This window comes from Anolis carolinensis, unplaced genomic scaffold (genome assembly GCF_035594765.1).
Source record: "Anolis carolinensis isolate JA03-04 unplaced genomic scaffold, rAnoCar3.1.pri scaffold_12, whole genome shotgun sequence".
In the NCBI taxonomy this organism is placed as follows: Eukaryota; Metazoa; Chordata; class Lepidosauria; order Squamata; family Dactyloidae; genus Anolis; species Anolis carolinensis.
Window position 1 is genome coordinate 6,354,625 of NW_026943823.1, and position 23,670 is coordinate 6,378,294.

The window sequence follows — 23,670 nt, forward strand, 5'->3', positions numbered from 1 at the left end:
ACCACGCAAGCCCACCTTTGGGGCCTTCAGAGATTGTGAGGTCTGTAGGAACTTAGAAGCTAGGTATGTGGGGTTTATATATCTGTAGAAGGTCCAGGGTGGGAGAAAGAACTTTTCTTTGAAGCAGGTGTGAATGTTGTAATTAATCACCTTGATTAGCATTTAATGGCCCTGTGGCTTCAAGGCCTGGCTTCTTCTTGCCTGGGAGAATCTTTTTTTGGGAGGAGTTAGCTGTCCCTGATTGTTTACTGTCTGGATTTCTTCTGTTTTCAGAGTGTTGTTCTTTATTTATTGTCCTGATTTTAGGGGTTTTTTTTAAATACTGAGGGCTATCTGGGTTATCTAAGTCCACACTGCCCTATATCCCTGTTCAATGTTTAGTGCTAAATTTGCAAATATAGTAATTCCTACATAACATTACCATGTATTGAACTGCTTTTTCTATTGATTTGTTGTAAAACATGATGTTTTGGTGCTTAATTTTTAAAATCATAATGTAATTTGATGTTTTATAGGCTTTTCCTTTATACTTCCTTATTATCCAACATTTTCGCTTATCCAACGCTTTTATTTTTCAGTGATTGGTTTGGGGGGGCGCCAAAATTCTGTTCGCCTACACTTGAAAAATACCTAGGGCCGGCTCTGATGGCAACATCAATGATCCAAACCTTTTTCTTTTCCACAACTGTGATGTCTGGTGTGTTGTGTTCCAGAACTTTGTCAGTCTGGATTCGGAAGTCCCACAGTATCTTTGCGTGTTCATTTTCCAATACTTTTGCAGGTTTGTGATCCCACCAGTTCTTTGCTGCTGGGAGGTGGTACTTGAGGCATAAGTTCCAATGAATCATTTGGGCCACGTAGTTGTGCCTCTGTTTGTAGTCTGTCTGTGCAATTTTCTTACAGCAGCTGAAGAGATGATCAATGGTTTCGTCGGTTTCCTTGCACAGTCTGCATTTTGGGTCATCAGCTGATTTTTCGATCTTGGCCTTAATTGCCTTTGTTCTGATGGCTTGCCCCTGGGCTGCAAGGATCAGGCCTTCTGTCTTATTATTATTATTATTATTATTATTATTATTATTTTCATGTCAGGAGCAACTGGAAGTTATTGTTTTTTGATCCTACTTTTCCACTTACGGAGCTAGTTTACTGTTTTTCTTTGAAATACGGTAAATATTCAAAAACCTTTAACCTACTGATGCCTCAATATAATTTCATTGGGGTCTATTTTCATTTTGAAATTTACCTGTAGCTGCTGCATTTTCCACCTTCGGCTTATACTCGAGTCAATACGTTTCCCCAGTTTTTTGTGGTATAATTAGGTGCCTTGCCTTATTCAGTAGAGTCTCACTTATCCAAGCCTCACTTATCCAAGTTTCTGGATTATCCAAGCCATTTTTGTAGTCAATGTTTTCAATATATCATGATATTTTGGTGCTAATTCATAAATACAGTAATTACAACATAACATTACTGTGTATTGAACTGCTTTTTCTGTCAAATTAGTTGTAAAACATGATGTTTTGGTGCTTAATTTGTAAAATCATAACCTAATTTGATGTTAAATAGGCTTTTCCTTAATCCCTCCTTCTTATCCAAGATATTCGCTTATCCAAACTTCTGCCGGCCCGTTTAGCTTGGATAAGTGAGACTCTACTGTATTAGGGTCGGCTTATACTCAAGTATATACGGTAATTTATTTTGCTTCAAGGGCCCTACAAACAATGAAAAAAAATGAAAAACAGGAAAAAAATAAATAATATTTTTGATGTTAATGTGCCTTGTTTCAGAGGTGAAGCATCTGGAGAATTGGTGATCTGCCCAAACAACCCAGCAAAGTTTTTTGTGTATGAATTGGGAAGCAGCCATTCTCTGTGATAGTGCCCGTCTTTGGAATGCCGATACAATTCAAAAAAATATAGAGATGGAGAGAATCTTGAAGCAACATCTATGTATCGTATCATTAGTATGCATGGAGTGCTGTCCGCTTGCTGACTTGCAGGAATGATATCTATCATCTATCTATTTATCTCTATCTATTTGGCTCCATGGTGGTGAGAGTGAGATCTGAGTGAAATGGGACAGAAAATGCAAAGGGTAACATTGGACATATTTAACCTTCAAAGGGCTGGTTTTGCATAAACATTGCGGCCTCTGTAAGCCGGCACTGTGTTAATGATCTCTGAAGTGGAACAGTAAATACGCTCTCATTACAGGAAAGTTAGCCCTGTAAGAAGCAGAGCCTTTCCTTGAAGATTTGTTGTTGTTAATCTTGGGGAAATGACTGTAATGAAATCCAGCCTATTAAGAAGTCATTTTCCCTGTTTAGACCTCTGCTAATAGACTGGAGTTTGGAGATATGTCCCAGCCCAACGTTGTTACTTTCCAATCATCTTGCGCCATCCCTTATTCTCAAATGGCCACTTTGAAGTCAGACTCCAACGGGATTCTGTCTTATAGTAATAATTCATGCAATATGTTGCTTTACTTTGTTATCAAAAGTCATAAATTGTTGACAAACAAATAAAGGACTACAGGTTGAGTTGATGCTTGGCATATTCAGGATTCCCTTTCTTTTGTGGCTCATTGTCTTACAGTGATACTAACGTAATTGTGCTTTAGAATGAATGAAGTTTGACACCACTTTGCTGCAGGCCAATGCACCTCTGCACATATACCTCCAAATTCTCCTTTTCCATTTTCCAGATGATACAAAACGCTTTTAAGGATGTATCTACATCAGTGGTTCTCAATCTTTTTTTGACTAGGGACCACTTTGACTAGGGACCACGTTGACCAAGAGCCACTTGACCAGGGACCACATTGACCAAGGACCATGGATCACGTTGACCAGGGACCACATTGACCAGAGACCACTTTGACGAGGAACCAGTTGACCAGGGACCATGTTGACCAGGGACCACATTGACCAGAGACCACTTTGACAAGGAACCAGTTGACCAGGGACCACGTTGACCAGGGACCACATGGACCAAGGACCACTTTGATGAGGAACCAGTTGACCAGGGACCACGTTGACCAGGGACCACATTGACCAGGGACCACTTTGACGAGGAACCAGTTGACCAGGGACCACGTTGACCAGAGACCACATTGACCATGGATCACGTTGACCAGGGACCACATTGACCAGAGACCACTTTGACGAGGAACCAGTTGACCAGGGACCATGTTGACCAGGGACCACATTGACCAGAGACCACTTTGACGAGGAACCAGTTGACCAGGGACCACATTGACCAGAGACCACTTTGACGAGGAACCAGTTGACCAGGGACCACGTTGACCAGAGACCACATTGACCAGGGACCACGTTGACCAGGAACCAGTTGACCAGGGAGCACGTTAACCAGAGACCACATTGACCAGGGATCATGTTGACCAGGGACCACGTTGACCAGGAACCACTTTTTTCGTGTCAGGAGCGACTTGAGAAATTGCAAGTCGCTTCTGGTGTGAGAGAATTGGCCATCTGCTAGGACATTGCCCAGGAGACACCCGGATGTTTTTTTGATGTTTTTACCATCCTTGTGGGAGGCTTCTCTCATGTCCCCGCATGGAGCTGGAGCTGATAGAGGGAGCTCATCCGCACTCTCCCCGGGTGGGATTCGAACCTGGCAGCCTTCAGGTCAGCAACCCAACCTTCAAGTCACAAGGCTTTAAACCACTTGACAAGGGACCACTTGACCAGGGACCACTTTGACAGGGATCACTTGACCAGGGACCACTTTGACAGGGATCACTTGACTAGGGACCACTTTGACCAGGGACCACTCTACAACATTAGTACCAAAAGAGCTACTAATCAGTTTTTGGTCAACTTTAGATTCAGTTTGCTTATTTGGGGTGCTGATTCAGAAAACTCCATAGGATAGACCACATCAGCTCTAGTTTCTGATACAGAACATATGCCATCCAGTAGTCATCATCAGCTCGCCCACAGAAAACCATATTTTTAATCATCTAGAGCTGATGTGGTCTATCCAATGCAACTTTCTGAATCAGCACCCCAAATAACAACAGGAACAGGCCTAAAAACAAAGACACTAAGGCACCCCGCTTCCAAGTGCCACATGAACCAGCTCTGCTCAGTGGGAGGGAGGAGGAGGAGAAGCAGCAATCAGGAGGCTTGTTGTCATGCCTTTCGTGGGTAGTCAGTAGGCTTGATCGATCCATGAAAAATTTGATTCTAAACTCGTTTCAAAACTAGAGGGGGCAGTTTTTCGTTTTTGTTGCTAATAACGAATTTGGCCCCCAAAATTTTTCGAAATTAACGAAAATTCGTTATTTTCGAAATTAATTCGTTAATGGCGGACGCGCATGCGCGGTGGCCCAAAAACAGCCCGAAGGGGGGGGACTTAGGGGGCTCTCCCGCCCTCATTTTTTGAGTGATCTTCTTCAAACTTGGTACAGTGGTAGAACACATTTAACACTGATAGCTCACCAAAATGTGGAACGTTTCCCTTATCCTCTGATTTTTGGCAAATTTTCATAGCTTTTATAATAAACCTTTTTTTAATAATTGCAGTAATCTGTTCCTGGTTTGAAAGTCTTATTTCCTGTTAAATTGGGTTGTCTTTACTGTGAAAGTCATTGTTCTACTTCAGAAACTTTGTTTTTGTGGCTGAAACTTTGTTAAATTGGTGTGTGTGTGATATATATTGTATATATATATATATATATATATACATACATATATATATATAGTCCCTGCTTTTGTGTGTGTGTGTGTGTGTGTGTGTGTGTGTGTGTGTGTGTGTGTGTGTGTGTGTGTGTGTGTGTATAGGTAAAGGTAAAGGTATCCCTTGACATTAAGTTCAGTCATGTCTGACTCTGGGGGTTGGTGCTCATCTCCATTTCTAAGCCCAAGAGCCAGTGTTGTCCATAGACACCTCCAAGGTCATGTGGCCGGCATGACTACATGGAGTGCCATTACCTTCCCAGAAACACCCAGAAAATGGGAATTCCAGACAGGAAACAATCAGGGCCAGCTAATACCTCCCAACAAAGGATTCCCCCAGGTAGGAAGCAGCCAGGCTTTGAAGCTGCAAGGCTATTCAATGCTAATCAAGGTGACCAATTGCAACATTCACACTTGCCTCCCACAGACAAGAGTTCTTTCTCCCACCCTGGACCTTCCACAGATATATAAACCCCACTTGCCTAGCTTCGCACAGACGTCAAAACCTCTATGTCTGCCACAGATGTGGGTGAAACGTCAGGAGAGAATGCTTCTGGCACATGGCCATAGAGCCCGGAATACATACCACAACAGTGTGATCCCGGCCATGAAAGCTTTCGACAACACAACCACAGTATCCATTCAAGTTCATGTAGCGTGGTATGGACTGGAGACCTGTATTGGGGGGAGGGAGGGTGCGAATCTGGGCCCCTGGGAGCAGCCGAGGACGGGCCTGGCCCACACCCCCTCGCATCCCGGGCCTCTTCCTTCCTCTTCCTTTTGTTATTTAAACTATATATTGTGAAATTATGGTGTGTTTTTTTCATGCGTGTTCTGTGTTCAAGATAGGGAGACCAAAGAGGAAAAGCAAGGGAGGGACGGAGGCCCCAACACTTCCGGCTCCCATGCGAACTCCCCCCTTGTGTGCCTTGGAGGGTGGAGCATGCGCACTGGCTCTCCCTTTCTCTATGGCTCTTTTCAGGTCGCTTGGGAACCCGAAGTGCCTCCTCCCTTTGCCTTTGTGTCCAAGAAGGAGAGAAGGACGTTGCAAGGTTTGCATTGAGGGTGTTTCTCTGGTGGGTTTGGCTTGGAAGGGGGCTCATTAAGGCCCAATTAATTAATGCACTGAGCTGAGGCGAGGCGGCGGCGGCGGCGGCCATTTCCCCCCTCCGTCTTCCTCCTCCTCCTCGGCCTCCTTCCCCCTCGCCCCCTCCCATTGGCTGAGCCTCCCATTGGCTGAGGGGCAAAAGGAAAGGAGTTTGGGTGCTTTGCAAAAGCTTTTTTTTCTTAACGAAAAAAACGAAGAAATTAGAAAAAACGGCCTCTCGCGATTCGAAACCGCGATATCCAGACGTGTGGACAACCAAGGTTCGATATTGCTTCAAAACAATTGAAAATAACGAATCAATAACGGTAAACGGGGAAAACGAATTATTTGAGCAAGCCTAGTAGTCAGCCTCTTCCCTCCCAACATCCCTATTGCCTCGGCACTGTAAGAGGGTTTTGCGAGACCAGTTGCTCTTGTTGCAACAGTGTAGTAACACTGAGACCGCGGACCATATTTTAGTTCTTGGGGACCACTGGTGGTCCACAGACCACAGGTGGGAAACTCTGATTTTCAAAACTGTACAGTTTATTGAGTACATGCTTGAATTGTTTTAACTAAATAACAAAAGTAAGTAGTATGTATTAATAGTTGTTAATTTTACTAAGCCAGAAAACACTTTGTACAATTGTATTAATGTTACCCAATACTTGCAGATCCTACCACCAGATGAAGACTATAAGTAGTTGAAACTGGTTGTGGATCAGGGGTCTACTCTTCTTTGATGAAGAAACAAGAAAATAACAAAGAAAGTTAATTACATTAGTTACATTGAATGTAACTACCATTCATCATACTGTGAATGAAACAGTTTGATTGGCTTTTGTAACCATTTATCTGCAATTTATATTCATTTGTTGTGTATAATACAATGTTTAATGATATTTAATACATTGTTATTAGTGGACACTTGTTAGTTCAAGTCCTTGGGAACCCATTTTTTCTTATAACCACTGATCTTCATCATACAATTAATATGGTTTGATAGCACTTTAACGGTCATGACTCAATGTCATAACATCATGGAAGTTTTGCAAGATTTAGCAATACTTATCTTTACCCTTCTCTGCCAAAGAAAGCTGATGCCTCACCAAACTACCAATTCCAGTCTTCCATAAGTCTGAAGTTACAAGAGAGTAGATTTCAGTTGAACATTAGAAGGAAAAATTTGATAGTGAGATCAGTGTGGTAATTTATTCTATTGCTTGAAGACTTGTTGAGTTCTCATTCTCTGGATACTTTCAAAATGAGATTGGACTGGAGACGCTCTAGCTAGTAGACATGTCTAAAAAATTGTTTTGAATCGTATATCGGAATTATTTCGGATTGTTCTCGCTTTTTGATACGCATTCCGAGACATTGTCTCACAGCACAACCAGCAATGTAATTCGAACCATTGTTGGCCCATTCTCTAATTGTCTCTTAATGTTTCGTTAATTTTTTCCCCAAAAAATTTTTTAAATATATATTTAAAATAATTTAAAAATTATTTTGTTTCTGCAACCTACCTTGAATGGGAGCTTATTTGCAAATTTTATGAGGATAGCTCAAGAAATGAGGGCGGGAGAGCCCTGTAAAAGCCCCCCCTCCCCCCGGTTCCTTTTTTTTTTTTTTGGCGGTTGCGCATGCGCGTCCGCCATTTAAGAAATGTTTAGAATCATTACGAATTCGGAAATATCCAAAATATTTGGGTGAAAAAATCGGAAATACTTTCTATATTGAAGCTAGCTAGAGATCCTCCATTGAAGAAGGGACTGGACCCGATGATCCATGAGGCTCCTTCTAATTCTATGACTCTGTGTCTCTCTGAATATTGCTCATCGCTTCTTCATTTCAGGAAGTGGATAGTTAAAACATTTCTATTCATCTTATTCCTCTCCCCTTCCTTCTTTCTTTCCCTCCTTGAAAACACTGAAACCGTCTATAAGAGCTCTCTCTTTGAAAATTTCTCCATTGAAAGTTGCCGATGCAGTTATCACTTCAGTTCCTAGTCAAAACTTATTTGCCCAGGGATTTCTGAGTATGATGTTGTTTTGAGCTTAAGATTGCTCTGCTTTTTAAGCATCTGATCTATTTTATTGTCATTGCTTGTTTTGATTATACTGCATTCGAAGCAAATATCTTCCCTACTGAAACTCAACTAGAGCGAAAACGGCACTATCATTTTGGCACCAAGCGAGAACTTATTTATTTGCCCAGGCATTTGAAAACATGTCATTTTGATCACAGTCTATCTAGTTTCCCAACGCCCCTAAACTATTTTGCTGTAATTTTCTTTTTATGTTTCGAGATTTAAACATTTGGGGGCATCGTTTCATTCTTACGCTTTTGATTTATCACTCTCATTTCTTTTACAATGAAGGGTGGGTAAGAAGACGGAATAAGAATAAACACAAGAAACATATTCCTATAGAACAAACCTAATCATTAATGAAATGTACATGACTAAAACGAATAAATGCTAAGCCATGAATGTTGGGGTGACTTCCAGAAGTAATGCCGTCTCCACTCCAGATGATTGTAATTTGAAGGCATGGGTAGAGTTCATGCTGCCCGGTGGGATGCATTTCTCACATTGGTTCTAATCAATGCGTGCTCATTTTCAGACTTAAAATCAACCCCCCGGATGTCTGAGCATCACGAAGATTGCATTATCCGTGGTGTGATACCATTACAAGGACAGTCATGTTCATCAATAGGAGTCTACCCAGTCAACTTTCAACGATGATTTTTAAATGTGTTGTCAAAGGCTTTCATGATTGGAATCACTGGGTTGCTGTGAGTTTTCCAGGCTGTATGACCATGTTCCAGAAGTCGAAGAGATAAGCAAACACTATAAAGGTTCAAAACATAAAAAGAGATGTGACATGTAAAGGCCACAGAAATAGTCAGGCCTCTCTGAGTATAGAGCTCAGTACACCAGGCTGCACACAGATTGAAGCCTTTTGTAGTTTATTAGGAAATAGGAAATAAATAGTTCTTAAAAAGCAAAAGTAAAGTTCCAAAAGATTGTTGCAAAACAAGGCTATAAAGGATAATCCAAGAAAACATTAGGCATAAAACAAGGTTCCATTAATGCATGACAAAGTCCCATGAACATGAATACACCAAGGCTGCAAGATAATCCGGGAAAGCAAGAGCTGGCTTCTTGACTCAAACGAGAAGTTGCTTTGACAAAGGTTCCTCTCTCAGCATGAAGGCATTTCTTTGGCCTCTGACCTCCCACTTGTTTGCTATTCTAACACTTCTGCAAACCCTTTATTCCAAACAACCAGCTCGATCTAAAGATTTTGTTTCATCAAGGCCAGACAGCTCATTAGCATTAGCATCTGTCTACATGCCATCAGACTGGGAGCTGTCCTCCCTTCCTGAGTCAATTTGCACCTGGCTAGCTTCAGTATCATCTTCAGTATCATCAACACCATTCCCTGCCATGGGAAAGCCTCCCTGCTCCTCATCTTCCACAGCAGGAACACTCTGAACCTGAATCCCATAATTCCCATCGGAGTCATCTTGAACCTGAATCCCATAATCCCCATCAGAGTCAATCTGAGGCTCCAGCTGAGTCACAACATTTGGTCTACCACAATGTTTGGATTGTAAAGTGTCTCTTATATAGCAAAATTTCTTGATTTTCTTCCAGTTATCTTTATAAATGAATGACACATGTGTTTTCCATCTAAGACATCCTTAGTCCATCAGTTCCCGGACAGATGTTGACTTTTCTTTGTTACATGATAATAGGTTTTCTTTCTTAAGGAGCATTGTTTGCTTCCTTCTTAACTCAGAGTCTTTGTCTTTGGTAATGTAAACATGTTGTTTTCCACCACAGAGTTAATCATTTGTCTCTGCTCATCAATGTCAGCAGTTCAATTACAGTTCATCCATTTTTCTTGTAGGGTTATTGTGTGTTTTCTGGGCTGTAAGGCCATGTTCCAGAAGTATTTTCTCCTGACATTTCACCCACATCTATGTCAGGCATCCTCAGAGGTGTGTGGGAGTTTTTCTTATAGTTTTCCAGGCCTCAATGTTTTTGGGATGGCATCCCTAGACTATATAGACCCCAACCATACATCTTTCATGCAATTGTGTTCAATCCATGCCTCATATTTCATGACAAATATGAGAGACATAATACTTAAAAACCAGACACGAAAAATAAGGTCTCAAAGATGACGGCGGCAGCAAAAGGCACATGCAGAATCTCGCAGCATGGGTGCATGGTATTGAAAACGGCAAGCATTGAAAATTGCAACACATGGTGGAAAAAATTGCTAACAGATGTTGTGCCTTAAAACCTACACTCAAATTCAGAAAGTTCTTTCAGAGAAGATACCAAGATCTGACGCTCCGGAACAATACATAGCTTTCTACAGCTCACTGCTTTTTCACTAAGATGGCAAATTATCTGAGACATGTGTCTGATATATTGTGGTGGCAAGCTCCCTTGACAGATTCTGTAGTCTTTATGAAGCTTTTCCAATCGGTGGGTACGGGTGATATTTCGTTCCATCCGTTCCTCCACCTTTTCTCCACAACACTCCAAACTCTGAATTTTTCTTTCTTCATTTCCTCCCACAATCAAGGTGGGCTGTCACAGGGGCTGCCGAGATGATGCTCAATTTGTATTTACGAGAGAAGCTTCCGTTGGTGTGTTTTGTTCTTGAGCAAATGCAGAGAGAAATGCTTTGAGCCTCATCATGGCCTTCTGGTTCTGCTTCCTTCGATGGCACAGGACTTGGAAAGAACTGTCTGTAGATCACAAGCACACTGACATCAATTAGCAGGCACTTTAATTGTGCAATTTTAATATCCTGAAGGCCTCCTTACAACCAGATTTGGGGGTCAATTTTCATCTGTCAGCAATTTACTATGCCAACTTAGATTGCATGTATGTAGAGGGGTCGGCAGTCATCTGAATGATTTATCATCACTCTAATCTTGATTTACCATGCCATTCATGCCAAAGCAACCTTTTGGAAGGTGGCATGGTACATTTAGCTCTGAAGTTCATTTAGAAGGTTTAAGCCTGCCTTTCTAATACAGATCTAGTGTAGTTCCAGGGATATGAAGAAGAGGGGCCAGGAAGACATCATTCCACCATGTCTCTGGTGTCAATATAACAATATAGTAATATATAATACTAATGTTATGCTATACTAATAATATAATATATTGCATATACCGTGTATACTCGAGTATAAGCAGGCCCGAATATAAGCCGAGGCACCTAATTTTACCACAAAAAACTGGGAAAACATTGACTCCAGTATAAGCCGAGGGTGGGAAATTTCAGAAATAAAAATAGATACAGTAGAGTCTCGCTTATCCAACGTAAACGGGCCGGCAGACCGTTGGATAAGCAAATATGTTGGATAATAAGGAGAGATTAAGGAAAAGCCTATTATACATCAAATTAGGTTATGATTTTACAAATTAAGCACCAAAACATCATGTTATACAACAAATTTGACAGAAAAAGTAGTTCAATACGAAATAATGCTATGTAGTAATTACTGTATTTACGAATTTAGCACCAAAATATCATGATGTTTTGAAAACATTGACTACAAAAATGCGTTGGATAATCCAGAACATTGGATAAGCGAGTGTTGGATAAGTGAGACTCTACTGTACCAATAAAATTACATTAATTGAGGCATCAGTAGGTTGAATGTTTTTGAATATTTACATAACGCTCAAACTTAAGATAAGACTGTACAACTCTGATCAAATCATTATTCTCATCTTCTTCAATGAAAATGTGCTTATGCATCCTTTTAATAATAATAGAGTAAAATAATACATGTAATAATAATAATAAATAAATACAGGAAAATAATACAAGTAATAATAAATACAGTAAAATAATAAATGCAATAGTAATAATAAGATCAGAGTGAAATAATACATATATTATTATTATTATTATTATTATTATTATTATTATTATTAATAATAATAATAATAACAACAGAGTAAAATAAATGTACAGTAGAGTCTTGCTTATCCAACGTAAACGGGCCGGCAGAACGTTGGATAAGCGAATATGTTGGAAAATAAGGAGAGATTAAGGAAAAGCCTATTAAACATCAAATTAAGTTATGATTTTACAAATTAAGCACCAAAACATCATGTTATACAACAAATTTGACAGAAAAAGTAGTTCAATACGAAATAATGCTATGTAGTAATTACTGTATTTACGAATTTAGCACCAAAATATCATGATGTATTGAAAACATTGACTACAAAAATGTGTTGGATAATCCAGAACATTGGATATGCGAGTGTTGGATAAGTGAGACTCTATTGTAATAGGAGCAACAATAACAGAGAAAATTAATAAATGTAATAATACCAATAATAATAGAGAAAAATAATAAATGTACCATATAAGCTGACCCAAATATAAGCCAACCAGGACCCTCACCCGAGTATAAGCCGAGCGGGGCTTTTTCAGTCTAAAAAAAGGCTGAAAAACTAGGCTTATACTCAAGTGTATACAGTAATGCTTATATTGTGCTATGCTAATAATGTAATATATTGCATGTATATTTAACTTGTAAGCCACCCTGAGTTCCCTTTGGGGTGAGAAGGGCGGGATATAAATGTCGTAAATAAATTAATTCATAATAAATTTTGAGAGGTACTTCTGCTGTCAGACCTGGGGAACCTGCGGCTCTCCGATGTCATTGGACTAAGTAAAGGTAAAGATTTTCCCCTGACATGAAGTCTAGTCGTGTCCGACTCTGGGGGTTGGTGCTCATCTCCATTTCTAAGCCAAAGAGCCGGCATTGTCCATAGACACCTCCAAGGTCATGTGGCCGGCATAACAGCATGGAGTGTCGTTACCTTCCCGCCAGAGCGGTACCTATTGATCTACTCACATTGGCATGTTTTCGAAATGCTAGGTTGGAAGAAGCTGGGGCTAACAGCAGGAGCTCATCTCACTCCCTGAATTCGAACCACCAACCTTTCAGTCAGCAAGTTCAGCAGCTCAGCAGTTTAATCCGCTGCACCACCTGGGGCTCCGTCATTAGACTACAGCATGCATTTTCCATCACCATTTATATATTGTTAGAGGAATAGGAATCTAACGGGAATAGGAATCTAACCATATTTAGCACTGCTCTATACAACCTCTCCATGCATTAGTCATATGCAACTTTCTGTGAGTATTAATATTACTCTCAAACAGTAAATGTAGGAAGATCAAGGACTGAAACACCAACTGATACCACTTTCCCCCAATGCTCAAATGCTTAAATGGACCACCGATAGAAAGATAATAGAGATCTTCACATATGTATTCCAAATTCAGTATTTGCACAGTTTTATTCTAATCTTCTTTTTGACCCTTCGAGAAATGCAGTGTATAAATCATCCAGATAAATACTTCTTGGATTCGGTGATGTATGAAAAGGGCTTCTGTGTTTCTTTTCCCTGCGACTCTACTGACAGCTTTGTTTGCTTTACTCTGAGTGTCTATATAGAGCCAGATCAAAGTGTTAGCAGTTTTAAAACATAGAATTTTAGATTTGGAGAAAAATCACTGTCTACTCCGGAATGCAGGAATACAAAACTAAAGCACGTCGGAAAAGTATCCGTCCAACTTCTGTGTAAATAAAGACCTCCAAAGAAGGAGAGTCTACCACCCTTTGAGGCAGTTTGTTCCATTTTCAAGCACTATTATAATAATCCATGCATATTATGAAAGTCATGTGGTTTTTATCAGGAATTAGAAAAAAAAAATACCCGTATATTGACATTGACATTGACATTGACATATCTTGCACTTTTGGCCCAGCTCCTTTGGATCCAATCCATGATTTTATCATTATATTTTTGTATATGATTTTTTAATGATTTTTTATGACTTGTTTTTATTGTTGATTGATCTGTTTTATTGCTTTGCTTTTATATTGTTGTGTCCGGGCTTGGCCCCATGTAAGCCGCCCCGAGTCCCTTCGGGGAGATGAGGCGGGGTATAAGAATAAAATTATTATTATTATTATTATTATTATTATTATTATTATTATTATTATTATTATTATTATTAATGACACAGCAAACAAGATAGATATACTGGATTTCATATCACAAAATCACAAGTCGAAAATTTCCCAAGTGTCTAGGACTGTGTGATGTATTTTCGGATGATGCGCGCAGATCCCAGTAGGGTGGCCTTTTGCAGTTGGCAGATCGTGAGTTTTTCCTGTTGTTTTTCGTCAAGGCGACTGTCACCTGGGATGGCGACATCAATGATCCAAACCTTTTTCTGTTCCACAACTGTGATGTCTGGTGTGTTGTGTTCCAGAACTTTGTCAGTCTGGATTCGGAAGTCCCACAATATCTTTGCGTGCTCATTTTCCAAGACTTTTGCAGGTTTGTGATCCCACCAGTTCTTTGCTGCTGGCAGGTGGTACTTGAGGCATAAGTTCCAATGAATCATTTGGGCCACATAGTTGTGCCTCTGTTTGTAGTCTGTCTGTGCGATTTTCTTACAGCAGCTGAGGATATGATCAATGGTTTCGTCGGTTTCCTTGCACAGTCTGCATTTTGGGTCATCAGCTGATTTTTTGATCTTGGCCTTAATTGCATTTGTTCTGATGGCTTGCTCCTGGGCAATTATTAAATTAAATTATTGTTGTTGTTGTTGTTGTTGTTGTTGTTGTTGTTATTATTATATACTCGAGTATAAGCCGACTCGAGTATAAGTCGAGGCACCTAATTTTACCACAAAAAACCTGCAAAAACATTGACTCCAGTATAAGCCGAAGGTGGTAAATTTCAGAAATAAAAATAGATACCAATAAAATTACACGAATTGAGGCATCAGTAGGTTAAATGTTTTTGAATATTTACATAAAGCTCAAATTTAAGATAAGACTCTCCAACTCTGATCAAATCATTATTCTCATTTTCTTCAATGTAAATGTGCTTATGTATCCTTTTAATAATAATAGAGTAAAATAATACATGGCTCTGGCTCACAAATGGGACCCTGAAGAAGGAGACAGAAGGCCTGATCCTTGCAGCCCAGGAGCAACCCATCAGGACAAATGCAATTAAGGCCCAAGATCGAAAAATCAGCTGATGACCCAAAATGCAAGGAAACCGACGAAACCATTGATCATATCCTCAGCTGCTGCAAGAAAATCGCACAGACAGACTACAAACAGAGGCACAACTATGTGGCCCAAATGATTCATTGGAACTTATGCCTCAAGTACCACCTCCCAGCAGCAAAGAACTGGTGGGATCACAAACCTGCAAAAGTATTGGAAAATGAGCACGCAATGATACTGTGGGACTTCTGAATCCAGACTGACAAAGTTCTGGAACACAACACACCAGACATCACAGTTGTGGAAAAGAAAAAGGTTTGGATCATTGATGTCGCCATCCCAGGTGACAGTCACATTGATGAAAAACAACAGGAAAAACTCAGCCGCTATCAGGACCTCAAGATTGAACTTCAAAGACTCTGGCAGAAACCAGTGCAGGTGGTCCCGGTGGTGATGGGCACACTGGGTGCCGTGCCAAAAGATCTCAGCCGGCATTTGGAAACAATAGACATTGACAAAATCACGATCTGCTACCTGCAAAAGGCCACCCTATTGGGATCTGCACGCATCATCCGAAAATACATCACACAGTCCTAGACACTTGGGAAGTGTTCGACTTGTGATTTTGTGATACGAAATCCAGCATTAAAACATTAACACATTAGAACATTAGAGTCTGAACATAATATACAAAGTGTAAGATAAAATACAGCAGACTCTACAAGAGGGAATTAAGGATCTCATTACAGAGTTCAATCAATAAGAGTGGAGTGTGATCAAATGCAGTAGTTGTGGCAACTAATAACTAACCGGAACTATTTATTCGAATGCACTTGTGATCTCGGCCATGAAAGCTTCGACAACAGAATAATAATAACAATAACAATAACAATAATAATAATAATAATAATTTCCAATGAATCATTTGGGCCACATAGTTGTGCCTCTGTTTGTAGTTTGTCTGTGCAATTTTCTTACAGCAGCTGAGGATATGATCAATGGTTTCGTCAGTTTCCTTGCACAGTCTGCATTTTGGGTCATCAGCTGATTTTTTGCCAACTACAAAAGGCCACCCTGCTGGGATCTGCGTGCATCATCCGAAAATACATCACACAGTCCTAGACACTTGGGAAGTGTTCGACTTGTGATTTTGTGATACGAAATCCAGCATATCTATCTTGTTTGCTGTGTCATACAATAAAATAATAATAATAATAATAATAATAATAATAATAATAATAATAATAATAATTAATACAGGAAAATAATACAAGTAATAATAAATCGAGTAAAATAATAAATAAAATAATAATAAATAATAAATAATAAATAATAAAATAATAATAAATAATATTTGCCCGATCCATAAGTCAAAGTGTGGAGCAGTTCTGAAAGCCTGGCCAAATGTTGCATGCTCAGGTTTGCAGTTTGGGAAGCTCTTGCTCCTGAGTAGACATGGATCCAAAGTAAGTGGTGGTTGCATCTGGCTTTGCTCCATGCTCTTGGCTCAGCCAATACAGTCAGCCACCCAAACCTTCCCAAATTGGAACTCAGTTTACAGCCAAAAGATGAAGAAAGATCCAAGGGTTTCATCCCCACACATTCTAGGAGTCTTGATTTCCCAAAGAGAAAAAAAAATATCCCAAAAATCCACTGCCATAATGTGAATCAGACTAGGTTTCCAGCCATGGCTCTTCTTAGTTTAAATTCTGTTCAGGAGCAAAATGTCGGCACAGAATTCATCATCCTGAACAATCTCTGCTTTTCCCTTTTTTTTCAAAAAAGTGAAAGAAAGAAAAACACCTTGCGCTTAAAGCTGCAAAAAGTGGGTGAAAATGGCAGTGTGTGAGCAATGCCTGATGAAAGCTTAAAAACTAAAAAGACAGACAGCACGAAGACAGATTCCTAGCATTTAAACAGGCATGAATTCATGCCTTGTGAAGGTCTTTATTTATTACTGTCAGGATGGCAGTCTGCAGTGAGTCAGGGACCAGAAGCAAGAGAATTGGCTGATAGTATGGCTGAAAAGTAAAGAAAGAAAAAACAACAACAGGAGGATCACAAAGTTCCCTGGACTAGATGAACTTTTGATCTAACTTCACTTTAATACTAGGGGTGTGTGTGGTATTTGTTTCATCTGTTTCATTTGGGTATTCGTTTCGTGCTGTCCGTTCGGATGTACGAAACGAATGATGCCATTTTCGGACTAAACAAAACGTGACACGAAAGAGAAAGCTGCACGGTCACTGTGCTTTGCTTTCGTTTCCTGGAAATAAATTCTTGGGTTTCCCTTCTCTGTTTAGAAATCAAACCTGTCTCTCTCCCTATAACTGGCCCTTGGAAAATCAACTTTTTTATTTCTCCCTATCTCTTCGTATTGCCTCTGGCTTGGTCTTCCCTCTCCTTTGGGCTGTATGGAAAACAAATACAACAGGATAGTCTTATTATTTGTTAAAGATTACATATATTTTTGAAAGCAAAGACAGTTTTGGGCTCCTATCTCTATTCAAACCTTCAGGCTATGTTGTGACTGCACCTTCGGGGACTGTGAATAATAGTGGTGGGATCAGGAGAGGAAGGAAAAACCCTCGCGAGGAGGGCTCGTTGGAGGATTTGCAGAGGAAGCGGATCAGGGAGGTTGATGGGGGATCTTCTGAGGAGGATTCAGATGGGGAGTCTGTGGAAGAAATGGATGCTGGGGAACAGGTGGTGGCAGAGGACATGGGCACTGACTGGGCACGGGCACCGGAGATGCCTGGGGAGGAATCGGGGCCCATGGATACTGCTGACACTGGGAAAGCTTGGGTACCTTCAGAAGCAGACCCCATTTGGTCTGCTTGGAGGAGTGAGGACGGGACCACAGGTGTGGATGGAGCTGGGTATGGGCAGGATTTTTGGGACTCTGATGAAGAATTTGGAACACCTGACCCAAGGGCGTTAGCTGTGTGGAGTTCTGATTAGGATTAAGAAGTTTGGACACCTGCTCCTTGGGCGTTAGTGGTTTAGACGCCCAGCGAGACCTGGATAAATTGGGAATGGTTGGCCACTTTACTTTGCGTGTGGCAAGATGTTGCTGGGCGCCACTGGGACTCCTGTATGTGTTATTGAAGACTGGACTGGGACTTTGCTTCAGATGTAAGTTAATCCGGGTTATTCTGCAGCGGAGAGCTGGAACTGTGTGGGTTTTCCTGGACTGCACTGTTGTTACTGTTTTACATTAGCTGCTGTTCGTCTTCGTTGTGTTGGCTCTCTGTGCCATCCTGTTTCGTGGACCTTGAATTGATGACCACAACCCCTGGACCTTGGACTGGAAATAGACTCTGCTTCTGCCTTCGCTCCATGGCGTTGCTCTCTAATTTGAGTCTACCAACGGCTCCTGACTCCTGGCTTGCCTCCCGACCCTGTCGCTGTCTCCTTTCCTGACCCTGGACCGACCTGACGACGCCCCTTCGTTTTGTTCCTTGGGCCCTTGGTTTTGCCTGCGCTCTTGTAGCGGGTTATCGCTGCTCCTCCTGTTTTGACTCCAGACCGGTTTGACGACGCTTGCTTGTTCTGCCCCTTTAATTCCTCAGCCTGGTGCTTGCCTCCGCAGCGGCTTGGCGCCGCTTCTCTTTCGCACCAACTTTCCTGGGTCTGGTGGTTGCCTTGGAGCGGTCTCCAATTTTGTTTACTGAGTTGTTCTCGGTAGAGAGCTTTTTCGCCCAGTTTGGGCTTTTGTTTGGGGTTTTTGAGTTATTATCGCTAGTTTGAGACTTTGGGAAGTTTTTGAAGCTTCTAAGCCTTTTACTTTACTTTGGTTGCTTATTCTAAGTCTGCTCAGAACTTTTGATCTAGTTTGAAGGACTTTGTGTTTAATCTGGATTTTTTCCCTGAATAATCCGGTTTATTTGTCAATTCGCAATTTTGGTGTAATTTTTGTTTAAACTGCTTTATAACACTGAAAGTTAAGTGTTTTAAGCCATTTTTTAGGTTTGTGGCTTGTTTTTGGCCTGTTTCTTTAATAAACTCCGTTTTTGCTCTCTAATTGGCGTCTGACTCTTGACAGTCTCTCTCTAAAACTGGCTCTTAGGAGAACTATAATTATTTTCTCCCTCTAGTACCTTTATTTATAAAAAGGAAAAAAATAGCTAGAATTTAAAAGTTGGTGGGCTAAAAGGGGTCGATATGTCCTCCATGTGTGACGATTTTCACCCTTCTATCCCTAAAACTGAATGGAAAGCGAGCTTCCGAAGCCCTCCCATTGATACCAATGGTCAGAAAATTTTCATTATTTTCGTGCACGAGACAAAAACTTGGCTTTTCGCCCTGGCCTTTGGTTAAGATCGCCCATTCCCATCATAATCATAATTATATTCCTCAACCTTTTACATTGGTCGCACTTCTCCTGATTACTTGATATTGGCTCAGGGCTCCCCTCATCCCAGATTGATCTCAAACGAACTTGTAGCACTTTATCTATGTTTTGAATTCGCAACATATAGTGTGCACTTTGCTGATCTACTATTACAGCCTCATTGTTTTTAATTCTATGTTTTTAATAACTGTTTTTTAATTTTTTGGTTATTGTGTAAATGCTACTACCAGTACATGTTATTGTTTGTTCATGTATTGTACATTGTTATTGTTTTGTATTTGATATTTCTGTGAGCCGCCCCGAGTTCCCTTCAGGGGAGATGGAGGCGGGATACAAATAAACTTATTATTATTATTTTATTTTATGACACAGCAAACAAGAAAGATATGCTGGATTTCATTTCACAAAATCACAAGTCGAACACTTCCCAAGTGTCTAGGACTGTGTGATGTATTTTCAAATGATGCGTGCAGATCCCAGTAGGGTGGCCTTTTGCAGTTGGCAGAACGTAATTTTGTCAATGTCCATTGTTTCCAAATGCCGGCTGAGATCTTTTGGCACAGCACCCAATGTGCCCATCACCACTGGGACCACCTGCACTGGTTTCTGCCAGAGTCTTTGAAGTTCAATCTTGAGGTCCTGATAGCGGCTGAGTTTTTCCTGTTGTTTTTCGTCAATGCGACTGTCACCTGGGATCGCAACATCCATGATCCAAACCTTTTTCTTTTCCACAACTGTGATGTCTGGTGTGTTGTGTTCCAGAACTCTGTCAGTCTGTCAGGTCTTCTCCTTATCAGCTTTTCCTTCAATTTTGTCAAGGAACTTTCCATGCAATGTTTTGTTGTGCCGGCAGTCAGCTCTAGTTTGTAGTGCGGTTTTCTCATACTGATTCTTTGTCTGCTGTGTTTTGAGGAGTTTCTGATTTTTTACTTCAATCAAAGCAGGTTCTTCACTTTGCTTTACATATTCTGCCAAGGCATTATTATTATTATTATTATTATTATTGTTGTTGTTATTGTTATTATTATTTACATAGACATCCTGTTTTCGGAAGCGGGACAAATATGTAAACGAGACAAAATGAATGAAACGAAGCAAAACGAACAGCGTTTCCATACAAATGCACACCACTATTAAATACTAAATTCCAAGGAAATTATATTGCATGTTATCCTGTAATGGTTAAACTCATTTGTAGAGGTCACTGCACATAAAGAAACTCCCTTCTACTTGGAGCTGACTAATAGTCCAAGTCAGAACATTTTAAAAACCTCTGCTGCTCTTCTCTTATTCTCTGCATCATGCATGCAAACAAAGCTTTCATTTCCTTCAGGCTTGCATCACATCCTGCAGTAATCCTTCTAAATTGCCTCCATTTCCCTCTCTGGCCATCTCCTTGCTATAATGGCCATTATCTGCCTATTGGCCGGATGCTCTTACAAACCATTCTCAATCCTCCTCTGAGTAAAGAATGGTCACCAGGCTGCACTTGACCCCGGCAGCATTTTGCAATCTTTGCTCCTACTTTCATGAGCCATGTTAAAGAAGTCCCGACAAGATGTTTTACTGCAAACGCAAACAGATGTTTCACATCTTCCAACTCAATGACCCGTGCCGCAAACTTGGAACTGTAAAACTTCAGGCGCTGATGTTCCTATCAAATAAAATGTCAGTCCATTTCGGGGAAAGGTAGCACCCGCAAGAGATAAATAAATCTTAGCTTAGGTTAGTGGAGCTGTTGGCAGCGTTGAGTCCCAAGAGATAATCAAACTGGTTGCTAACTAGCTGCTCAAGTGTGGAAAGGTTTGAATGCTGACCAATAAAGGGAATACAGAGGCAAAGGCACACACACAAAACAAAAAGAAAACATTAAATTTCTTATTTAATTCTAATTTGTGCTCCTAGTTTCCTTACCCCGTCTGTGATTTCTAATCTTTCACTTTCCTCATCATTTTATGGAAGTCTATTTTGCCTGCAAAGGAGCCCCAACGGGTTGCGAAGTGCTTAATTTTCAATCTGTGCCACATTACGAAACATCCTGATGCTGTTGTTTTCGGCTAACCGTGCTTTGCACATGAGCTGAACTGAGTTGAAAGACGCAGTCGATCAGCCTGATTTTTTTCCTTCCTATTTCCGAATTGTCGCCGCTGGGTCACGGAGCCCCTTCGCGAGGCTTCGGCTCCGACGGAAAGTCGGAACAATGTTTCCATGTCTGCATAGCTAGATAGTTCAAGTTAAGTGCTTCTCAATCAATCAAAACTCATGAGAGATGCTCCAAATTTATCCTCTGAAGTCAGCATGACAGCAGGAAGGTGGAGACCTGCACATCCCTCCGGGAAAAATCAGGCAATAAAAAAACACTGTAGGCCATATTTTTTAATATATCAAAATCCGGAGTGTTGGTTATCATCCAGTACAAAGTGACTCAAGTTGGTGTCTTATAGACACACAAAGTTAGAAGAGATGTCAAGGGCAATCTGGTCCAACCTCGTTCTTCCAGGCAGAATATTCCACTGCCCCAAAGCACTTACTATCAGGAGGTTCTTCATAACGTTTTGGTGGAATCTCTTTATCTACAGTTTGAATCCATCACTCCAGTTGGACAATATCCTTCTCGCTTTGCCTAGAACATATCCCAAGTGAGGTCTAACCAGCACACAGTAGCATGTGACTATGACTTCCTTCAGTCTAATATTATTATTTTTTTTTCGTGTCAGGAGCGACTTGAGAAACTGCAAGTTGCTTCTGGTGTGAGACATTTCGCCGTCTGCAAGGATATTGCCCAGGGGATGCCCGGATGTTTTGATGTTTTTACCATCCTTGTGGAAGGCTTCTCTCATGTCCCTGCATGGAGCTGGAGCTGACAGAGGGAGCTCATCCACGCTCTCCCCGGGTTGGATTCAAACCTGGCAGCCTTCAGGTCAGCAACCCAACCTTCAAGTCACAGGGCTTTAACCCACTAAGCCACTGGAGGCTCCACAGTCTAGTATTGATGTAGCCTCAAATTGTAATTTTTTTTACCTACTGCATCACACTGTTGACTCGTGTCAAGCTTGCGATCTACTGAGGGCATATCTACACTAACACTATAATGCAGCGTGGTACCAGTTCCCAGATTGAAAATGGATTTATTTCCTTCCGAATCCAGGAGGCTCCCGAAAAATGGATTAGGACCTCACCGAAATCCGGGACACCAAAATGAATTGCAGTTTATATGGAATGCACAAGCCTAACTATTATCATAATAATACCAACAAAAATAATAGAGAACTAGAATATTTGGGCAAATGATAATAATTTTTGTGGCGCAGCAGGTTAAACCACTGAGTTACTGAGTTGCTGAACTTTCTGACCAAAAGGTCAGCGGTTCGAATCTGGGGAGTGAGGTGAGCTCCCACTGTTAGCCCCAGCTTCTGCAAACCTAGCAGTTCAAAAACATGCAAATGTGAGTAGATCAAAAGTTACCACTCCAGTGGGAAGGTAATGGCACTCTGTGCAGTCATGCCAGCCACATGACCTTGGAGGTGTCTATGGACAATGCTGGCTCTTCGGCTTAGAAATGGAGATGAGCACCAACCCCCAGAGTCGGACATGACTGGACTTAACGTCAGGAGAAAACCTTTACCTTTTTTTTTAAAATATATATATTTTATTGAAGTTTTACCTTATAAGATAGAGTAAATTAACATCGAAAGAGTGAGAACATTTGATTGTATAGAAAGTGGGAAAACTGAGATTTAAAAAGGATCAAAAAGTGAGAGAGAAAAAACCAAAAACCGAAAACAAAGCTAAAATGTCCATATTTATATAAAAAAGAAAAAAACCTGAACAAATGGCGATATAAAAATGCAAAGTACTTGGCAAAGAAATACACCAAAAAGCAAAAGCAAAAAGCTCACTGTTTCACTGTTTTTACCTTAATAATAAATTGCATCCCATTTTCTTCAGACTCAAAACAGCTCCCAACATTAAAAACAGTACAAGTTACACTTTAAAACCTACATGACATCAACATTAAAGTTGAATTTAACATAGAATGGTTCAAAACAAAGTTTTAAAATCACATAAAACCATGAAAAACTATAAACAATGTAATGAGAAATGAAAACTATAGACGGTGACAGCTGATTTTTCAAGAAAAATAGAACGAAAAAAACAAGTAGAGAAAAAATGTCTAGCTTTTTAATGAGGTGTCTTGGACCTTTATCTTGAAGATGTTTTCAAAGCAATTTAAAATGTTTTAAATAAATGTTTTAGCAGGATAGTTTATTTGACAGGGATTTTTTGAAAAAAATGTACATATTGTTTTAGCTGTATTTTAACCAATAGTATTAGTCACATTAGCATCACACTGAGTGGAACCCAAGGTGGCGCAGTGGGTTGAACCCTTGTGCCGGCAGGACTGCTGACTTGAAGCTTGAGTTGCTGACCTGAAAGCTGC

General features: G+C 40.5%; 1 protein-coding gene across 1 annotated transcript in view; it reads right to left on the reverse strand.

Annotated features, from left to right (window-relative positions):
- Positions 1 to 8,739: 8,739 nt before the first annotated feature.
- Positions 8,740 to 23,670, reverse strand: part of pcdh19 (protocadherin 19) — a 420,594-nt gene continuing 405,663 nt past the window's right edge. Inside the window, exon 7 of the transcript XR_010001081.1 lies at positions 8,740 to 10,556. The gene's annotated coding sequence lies outside the window, so the exon portion shown is untranslated. The remainder of the gene's footprint in view (positions 10,557 to 23,670) is intronic.